The sequence below is a fragment of the Martes martes genome (genome assembly GCF_963455335.1).
Source record: "Martes martes genome assembly, chromosome: 14".
Lineage (NCBI taxonomy): Eukaryota > Metazoa > Chordata > Mammalia > Carnivora > Mustelidae > Martes > Martes martes.
In genome coordinates this window covers 69,168,721-69,177,187 of record NC_137902.1, presented here as the reverse complement: position 1 = coordinate 69,177,187, position 8,467 = coordinate 69,168,721, and positions in this window count along the sequence as shown.

The window sequence follows — 8,467 nt, the reverse complement described above, 5'->3', positions numbered from 1 at the left end:
AGTCCTGTGAGAGAGTTCTGTGCAAGCAGGCGCGGGGAAGGGAGTGGGGAAGAGGGATGGGCAGAGATCAAGAGAGACGATGGGGAGTATTTTACTGTTGATGAAGCAATTTTAAAAATACCACCTCACTGGGGTCTTGCAAGAAACCCCACACAGCGTGAAGGGCGGTTATTAGTACTACGCTCATTTCAGAGATGATGAAAGGGACATTGATGTCCCGTGAGGTCGAGCACCGTCAGTACAAGCAAATCGCAGGTGTGCGGTAGGCAAGCGAGCCCAGGTCGGCTCTGGCTGCAGAGTCTCAGTTCTGTATCCCTTTCATATCACATTAAGTCACTCATAAACCACAAATACACCTTAAACCTAAAAAAAAGATGCTAATATACACCTATGCCCACTGTAGCAAAATCGTGGAAGGAGCCGAGATGCCCTTCAACAGATGAATGAATAAAGAAGATATGGTCCATAGATACAATGGAGTGTAACTCAGCCATCAGAAAGGATGAATACCCAACTTTTGTGTCAACATGGATGGGACTGGAGGAGATTATGCTGAGTGAAATAAGTCAAGCAGAGAAAGTCAATTATATGGTTTCATTCACTTGTGGAACATAAGGAGTAGCACGGAGGACATTAGGAGAAGGAAAGGAAAAGTGAATTGGGGGAAATAAGAGGGAGTGATGAACCATGAGAGACTGTGGACTCTGAGAAACAAATGGCGGGTTTTAGAGGGGAGGGGTGTGGGGGAGCCTGGTGGTGGGTATTAAGGATGGCACGGGTTGCATGGGGCACTGGGTGTTATACGCAGACGATGAATCTTGGAACACTGTATCAAAAACTAATGATGCACTCTATGGTGACTAACAAACAAACAAACAAACAAAAAGATGCTCACATCATCTCAAACGGAAAAGCTTTGACTATTTTGCCATGTCTGAGTCGAATAGTTTCCAGTTACGTCATGTGAATCTGACAGAGCTTTGTTTAACCTATTTCAAAAGACATTTTTTTTCCTTTTCTCTCTCTATAAGTTTATCAGGTTATATTTATTCATCTTGAACATAAATACAGGCTGTAGTTTGTCTAAAATCATCTTCTGAAAAAGTTCACAGAATACTTAAAAATGCCAACGGCTGTCCCTTTGCATCTCTGCACACTCTCATACCCTTTCACTCCGTACATGGGTGGGAGGAACACCAAACAGGTGTTTTTCCCATTTCCGTTGCACGGGACATGGAGTGACCATCCAACCGCTTTCTGGGCCACTGAATTTAAGTGGAAAGATCTGGTGGAGCTTCTGGCAAGTCCAGCTCCCGGTTAGTGAAGCGGGTTCCCACCCCAGAAACATCCTGGCCCTCTTCTTGCTCCAAGGCTTAGGCACAGGGCTGTAGAGGCAGCACACACCTTATGGCCACACCAGAAACGAGGAAGGAGACCAGAGACCTCCGGCCCCGATCGCTGACAAGCATGCACTGCTGAAAACACACTACCGCCTGCCCAACAATGGATTTGTCCTGGGGTATGGAGGGGGATGCTGTAGGTTTAACTATTACTTATATTCACTCAATTCCAAATGCCCAGATTATGCTCTATTGGTCTCTAAAACACTCAAAAGCTCCTGAAGAATGCTGAGTACACTTTATGCCACAACTTAGCACAGACGATCCACAAGGCATCATCAGGCAACACAGACAAGCATTGCCCTCGCATGAGGGCAAACGGTAAATTGCATCTCCACCTGCTGATATCCTTCAGGGGCTTGGCATGTCTCTTGGACCTCAAGTGTCTTGTTGATCCAGACTTACTTTTCAGTCTTAAGACCTATGTTCTGCCACCTGTCTGTGCACAAGGGCCATGCTGCCCCATTGCCACTGCCCCCCCTCCTCCGTGCCCTTCCACCCACACCTATACCCTCTCCTGGTCCAAGCTTCTGGGGAACTAACTGCCTGCTGAAGGCCATGCACAATCTTTTCAAGTTTCTCTGCACAACTTTCTCTGACATGAAGCCTTCCCTGACACCTGTAACCAAACCCTTTTTGTCCTTTTAGTCTCCTTGGAAACATTCTTCAATCACATGTGGCAAGGATAGCATTCATTTTATTCTGTGTGCTAGCTGCAATCCCTGCCGTTTGCAAATTATCACCAACACTCACAGTGAACCATAAAGTCCACTGAGAGTGGCGGAAGCACCAGACACGTTTCCCCTATAGCCGTCCAAGACCTAGCGGTCCTATCAATGCCCCGGCCTGAGTAGAAGGGAGGATAGAGTTGATTTCTCTGTACAGAGGGATTCTCTTCATCATGTCCTTCTTTACCACCACATACCTGTCAAGGATGAAGGTCACCAAAGAGGAGGGGGTACATCTTGAAAGCTTAACTTCTAGAGAGTTTGCTCTATAGGAATAAAGGACTTTTCTCAAGAATTCCAAGAGCTTCTCTGTATGGTATCAGCAGGATTTGACCCCACTACTGCACAAAGACCAAATTCAGCCCATGGGCTGTTTCAGTGAAGTTTTATCAAAACACCGCCACTCAGTTGTTTGCGTAAAATCTAAGGCTGCTTTTGTCCTACAAAAGCAGAATCAGGTAGTTACCCCAGAGACCCACAAAGCCCATAAAGCCTCAAGTATTTATTAAATGGCCCTTCATAGAAGAAAAAAAAGTACAAAACCCTGCTCGTAGGTTAAAAGTAACAACAACTTAGGGGTGCCTGGGTGGCCCTGTTGTTTAAGCACTGGACTCTTGATTCCAACTCAGGTCATGATCTCAGGGTCATGAGAGCAAGCCCACCCTCAGGCTCACCACTAGGGGGCGAGGGGGTCAGCCTGAAGATTCTCTTCCTCTGCCCCCTCTACCCACACATGCCCATGCTCTCTCTCTCTCTCTCTCTCTCTCTCTAAAATGGATAAATGAATCTTTAAAAAAATTAAAACAACTTAATAGTCAAATAAATTAGAGAAACACAATTCAACAATTTTTTTTATTTTAATGGCAAAACTTCTGTGAACGTTGTTTCCTCTTATGCATTATATGCATTCCTATTATGCAGTATCAATTTTCAGATCCTTTCCCTGAATTCCCCCAAATGTTTTTGACACAGGAATCTTTTCCGTTGGATTGTGTCTAAGACCCAGTTATCTGAAGATCGCTGATTTGGCAAATGCTGCTTTAGAAAACCGCAAAGAAATATTTTTTAACGGAATTGCAGTTTTTCCTTTAAAGTGCTGCCCTCATCTGATAATATCTGACTCTCTACGAATTCAGTTACTATTCCAGTGATTTTCTCTGATACAATTAAGCCTCTTAGCTAACTGCCCTGGTCCATGATAAAAGGACCACTTAAGCTTCTTTGAGGTAGAAGTTACAGCATACCTGTGTTATAAACAAGTTAGGTGGTAATTATTTGAGTGATGTGGATAATTAACGTCAAAACTGCTGCAAACGTACTTGAGGAGGGAATCTATGCTCTAGGATTTAAAATTATTTAATCTAATTTCAAGGGAGCCAGGAGTACTAGGCTTTAAGTACGTTAATGGAATTGATTACACAATTATAAACCCCATTCGATGTAGACACTACCTGCTATATTTTCTTATAGCTCTTAAATTACTGCTCCCCTCAACCTCACATGCTTCCCTTAGAAAACACAATAGGCCTCGCTTACACTCTTTAAAAAACTGTTCATTCAACTTGAGTAAACATGTTGATCACAGAAAAAAAAGCTAAATTACCAAAAAATGTATTAGTTTCCCAGAGGCTTAGACGTGTACATACATTATTTGGTGATTCCATTCATTCAGTCTAACAGTGGATATAGAAATAATTATAGCTCAGCTGACACACGTGTGTGCCAAGGAGACTCCCTAGGATTAGGTCACTGAGGCAAATTCAACATGTGAAGGTCCACAGTCAGTCGTGTAAATCACGCAACCCACACACCTACTCCCACCCCAGCCGCCAAGCCTTCCAGCTACTGCAGGAGACCGAGTAGTGTGGGCTAAGATCCCAGTCTGGATCTCAGACCCTCTGCTTAGCATCACCCAACCTAAGCTTTCAAGGGAGCCCAATTCTCTGGGTAAAGCCCTCCCACAGAAGCATAAGCATTCCCAAGGAGCTCTGTGCCGCAGTGTGGCCACAAGGTGCTCACTTCCCCTTGAGTCCACACAGTCCCTTCACCGATGGTGTCTAAAACACTCTCTCTGGTCAGGGTTTTGCGTCCTTGCACTATTAGTACAACTGACAACACCATTAACACCTGTAAAAGTGAATGTTGCTGTAAACTATTTACCTGTTGGATATATTTATTTAATGTGGTACTTGACTAAAAAAGAAATTGAAATCGTTTCATAAGATACGCAAAACACCTTAAGAAATTAAGCAATGCATCCGAAGCAGAGGCTTGGCGCCACCTAAGAAAGCTTAGGTAGTGGAAATCCACATCGAGAACATTCTTGCCAAGTCACTAAAGTCCTTTCTAACTCAATTGTGTCCTTGTTCATCTGTCCTATAACAGCACCACCAAAGTGCACCAATGGCTCAAGGAGAGAAGCAGATTTCCTTTCTGTAAATCTGGACCCAAAAGCTACCTGAACATTTTTAAGAAATCACTAAAATACGTTCTATATTTTTATGATTGCCCATTTTACCTCTAGTGAGAGTTGTAATGGCCTCATCTTTATTGGTCCGCTTTTGAGCACACGTGGAGCACACAAGGGTTCGCAAAGGTGTCTATGAACAACACTTACCCTCAGGGCAGAGAACAGAACTGTTGCCTACGAGTGTTTGTGTGGGAAACGTTGATCCTGTGCTAGGGATATCAATCTATCTGCCATACATACATGCATATGCTCAACTCCAAACACATCAGTGTTATCAGTAATTCCTCAATAACAAGCTATTTACACCATATGTCCTTGAATGCTCTGGGATAGACAATTTGTTGAGAACTTACCTTGAACTATAAATAGCAAGACACTTTAGGAACTGAAATTTATCTCTTTTCAATTATTGTTTCCATGCGTCCATGCACTCATTAACAAAATAGAATTATAATTTTAAAAAATGATGTCCTGTTGCATGAAAAATTATCTGAAATTTATTGTTCCACAGGAATTTAAATAGGCTTATATGAAAAATAAAGCTACTGTTAGAAACATAAAGCTTCACGTGCACTGAGATATACTCAACACAGACATCTTACATATACAGAATAGTATCTTTAGCACTTTTACAACTTGAGTAGAGTTTTTAAAAATTGCAGTCCTAATGGCTGACAAGGGAAAATTATTTCAACTCTTCATTTGCTAAATATTATAAATCTATCCACAAAACTGTTTTGTGTCACCTTAATGGTTATGTTACAAAATATAACATTGTAAAAATATTGTTTTTTTTAATATTTTAAAATACTGAGGTAACAAATATTTATGGAGTGTCTAGTATGCCATAGAATTGTGATAGATGCTGTAAATATAATGGTGGTTGAAAGAAACGAGTCCTTTATCTCTCTGGAGCCTACATTCTTCTAGGAGCAAAAGGATTTTAAAAATTGGCAGACATATATATACACACAAATTATATATTTTTTCATAAAACATAGATACACACTATTTTTCATAAAAAATATATATTATATTTTCATAAAAATACTATATTTTTCATAAAATGCAAATTATAATTATGTATTTCATCTTTAAAAGTATTTGTTTTTCTGAAATATAATGTTCCATTTTTAACTGAGCCCTTTAAATAAAAATTTCATTCACTACTATCTCAATTTAAAAGACATTATCCGGTGCCTATTTCCATAAATTTCTACTTCTAATTCTATTTCTGTGGATTTAAAATATTATTAGACCACTAAAATGCATTTCTCCTTACTTTCACTGAAGCGACTATTAGCCAAATTTTATCTTAATTCCTGTTTTGTTACTCCAAAATTCCAAAAGCCATTTCTTCTGCAATCAAAGCACAAGCCTCACTTCAGAAACACATAAAAGAAAATTGATTTCCATCCTGAAAATGTCAAACTTCTGCCTATAATACTCAGCTATGGTTTTCTGAAACAGCAAAGTTCAAAAAGAGTCATCGACCTGGTGGCCCTTTGACACATAGTGATGGATGCCACATGTCTCCCGTTTTATTCCTAGGACGTCCTCCCCGAGAAGGAGGTGATCGATGAAGAATAATACATTTAAACTGGGGAGAAGGTTTGCTTGTTTTAATGCATTAAAAGAGAAAATACTGGCATTTCACTTCTCTGGGGAGATTTTATATACTCAGTGATTAACTCTTTTTTCTCTCTCTCTCGGGTCAGACGAGGCTCTGTATGTAGCTCATGAACTTAAGGGTGAGAGACAGTTGTAAAACATCTCTCTTCTTCAAAGCAAAAGATATTATATAAAGGATACAATTTTAAGAAAAGTGTAACCACTACTCACCCTGGCGTCTTATCCTTCTGTCAACCCCGGGTTTGGCAACTTCAACTGTTTCGAGTAAGGGATGATATTTCCATTTTCCTGTAGGATAAAGTTACTGATCAATGTCACATTAAAAACAAAGACTGCATTCAAGCACAGAACACAAACAGCAACTCATTTTCTTGCAGATTAAACTCATGTTTGCAATGAGTTAATGCATATTCTGATGAGTAAGTCTTACAATCATGCATGCAAGTTTTGCAAGAAGCTGCTTCCTGCTTAAAATCTAACTGTATGAATGTGTTCATCATATATGTTCCACGTTACATTCTTTACTCAAGAAACGGAAAATCACCTGCAAATTTTTTATGCCATTTTACCAGAGTCCTTATAAGGAAGCGCAGTGTAAATTCTCCTTCAGTGACACTTCAAAAATACAGTGTTTTGTAATATGGCAAACAAATCGAAGGCAAATAAGGACCACTATATGGATCGAAGGCTACTTCGGAGCCTACACCAAATTTAACTTCCAAAATAATACACCTCATCATTATTACCTTGGGTTCACAAACCGTGCATCTCTGCTTTTGGAAAAGAGATATGGATAATTTTAGGATACTGTAGTGCAAAATCTTAAGACATTTTATTCCTATTGGGTTTTAATTTTCCTCACAGTTGAAGAGAATGTCTTAATTATTTATCACTCTTATAGTTCCACGGTTGAAACTGTATTGAGTGTGTACGTATTAGGAAATAGGCACAGAAATAGATGAAAATAGGTGTAGTTTGTTTCAAACACTGAAATGGGTTTTCTTGAAGCTCCCCAGAATATGAGGCTAACAGACACACTTAATTTATAGGGAAAAAAAAAAACAAAAAAAACAAAACTTGTCTCTCACAATCAAACTCTGTGAACTACTGAATACGTAGAAATAAAAACAAAAATTTAGATAGTGCTTCTAAAATTATTTATATTTAATAGTAGCAAGTAAATAGTGTCACAAGAAATGTGAGAACTATGAAACTCTAGGACATACCATTGAAATTTGATAATAGTGTGTTTTATGAATATATAAAAAAATTTTAGACAAGTTGAAAGTTAAAAGAAATACACAAAGCCAATTTTTACACCTCTTTAAGGATTAAAACATATCTGACTTTAAGGACAAATAAATAGGAGAGTTTTTAAAATTAAAAACATAAGCAGCATATTCATCTATTTTTTCACAATAAAATGTAAGCTTAACATCCATATTTAAAATATATCATTGAATATGGATGGGGTTTAAAAGGATCTTCACTGCCCTCCACCTGCCCACTCTGCCTTCTTGGTGGCATCTGGAACATTTTTGTACAATTCTAAGTCTCTACAGAACACATTTGGAAAACTCTTGACATAGATGGATCCCTAACATACTTTAAGAAGAGCTATAAAAAAGAATATTGCATGGACTGAATAAGACTGAGTTATTCAGTTGATTTGATCAACATTGGCCATAATGAGAAGACAATTATTATAGTGAACTCCTGACTGTACTTGGGCTCTGAGTATAGCTTCCTTGGAATACTTCCTTTGAACCAGAAACACCTAGATTTTCTGTAGGAGTGTCCTATGTTTCTGAATAGCTGCTGAACCCTCAGTTAGTCCCATTTTAAACAAACTACTTTATTTTTCTCTCTTTTTTTCTTTAAATATTTTATTTATTTGAGAAAGAGAGAGAGAGTGCATGACTTGGGGTAGGGTGCTGTCAGAGGGAGAGGGAGAAGCAGACTCCCCAGTGAGTAGGGAACCTGACTCATGTCTCAATCCCAGGACCCCAAGATCATGACCTGAGCTGAAGGTAAATACTTAACTGACTGAGCCACCCAGGTGCCCCAAACAAAGTGATTATACTGTGCTTTGAGTTTATTTGGTAATACTTTGAGTTGCTCACCATGATTCCTGAGTAACGATTATACACATTACAAAATATAGCAGAGATTCTAAATGATGTGTAGTATTTAATGTCTCCAGAGTGAGGAAATAGAAGATGAATGAAACGGAAGTT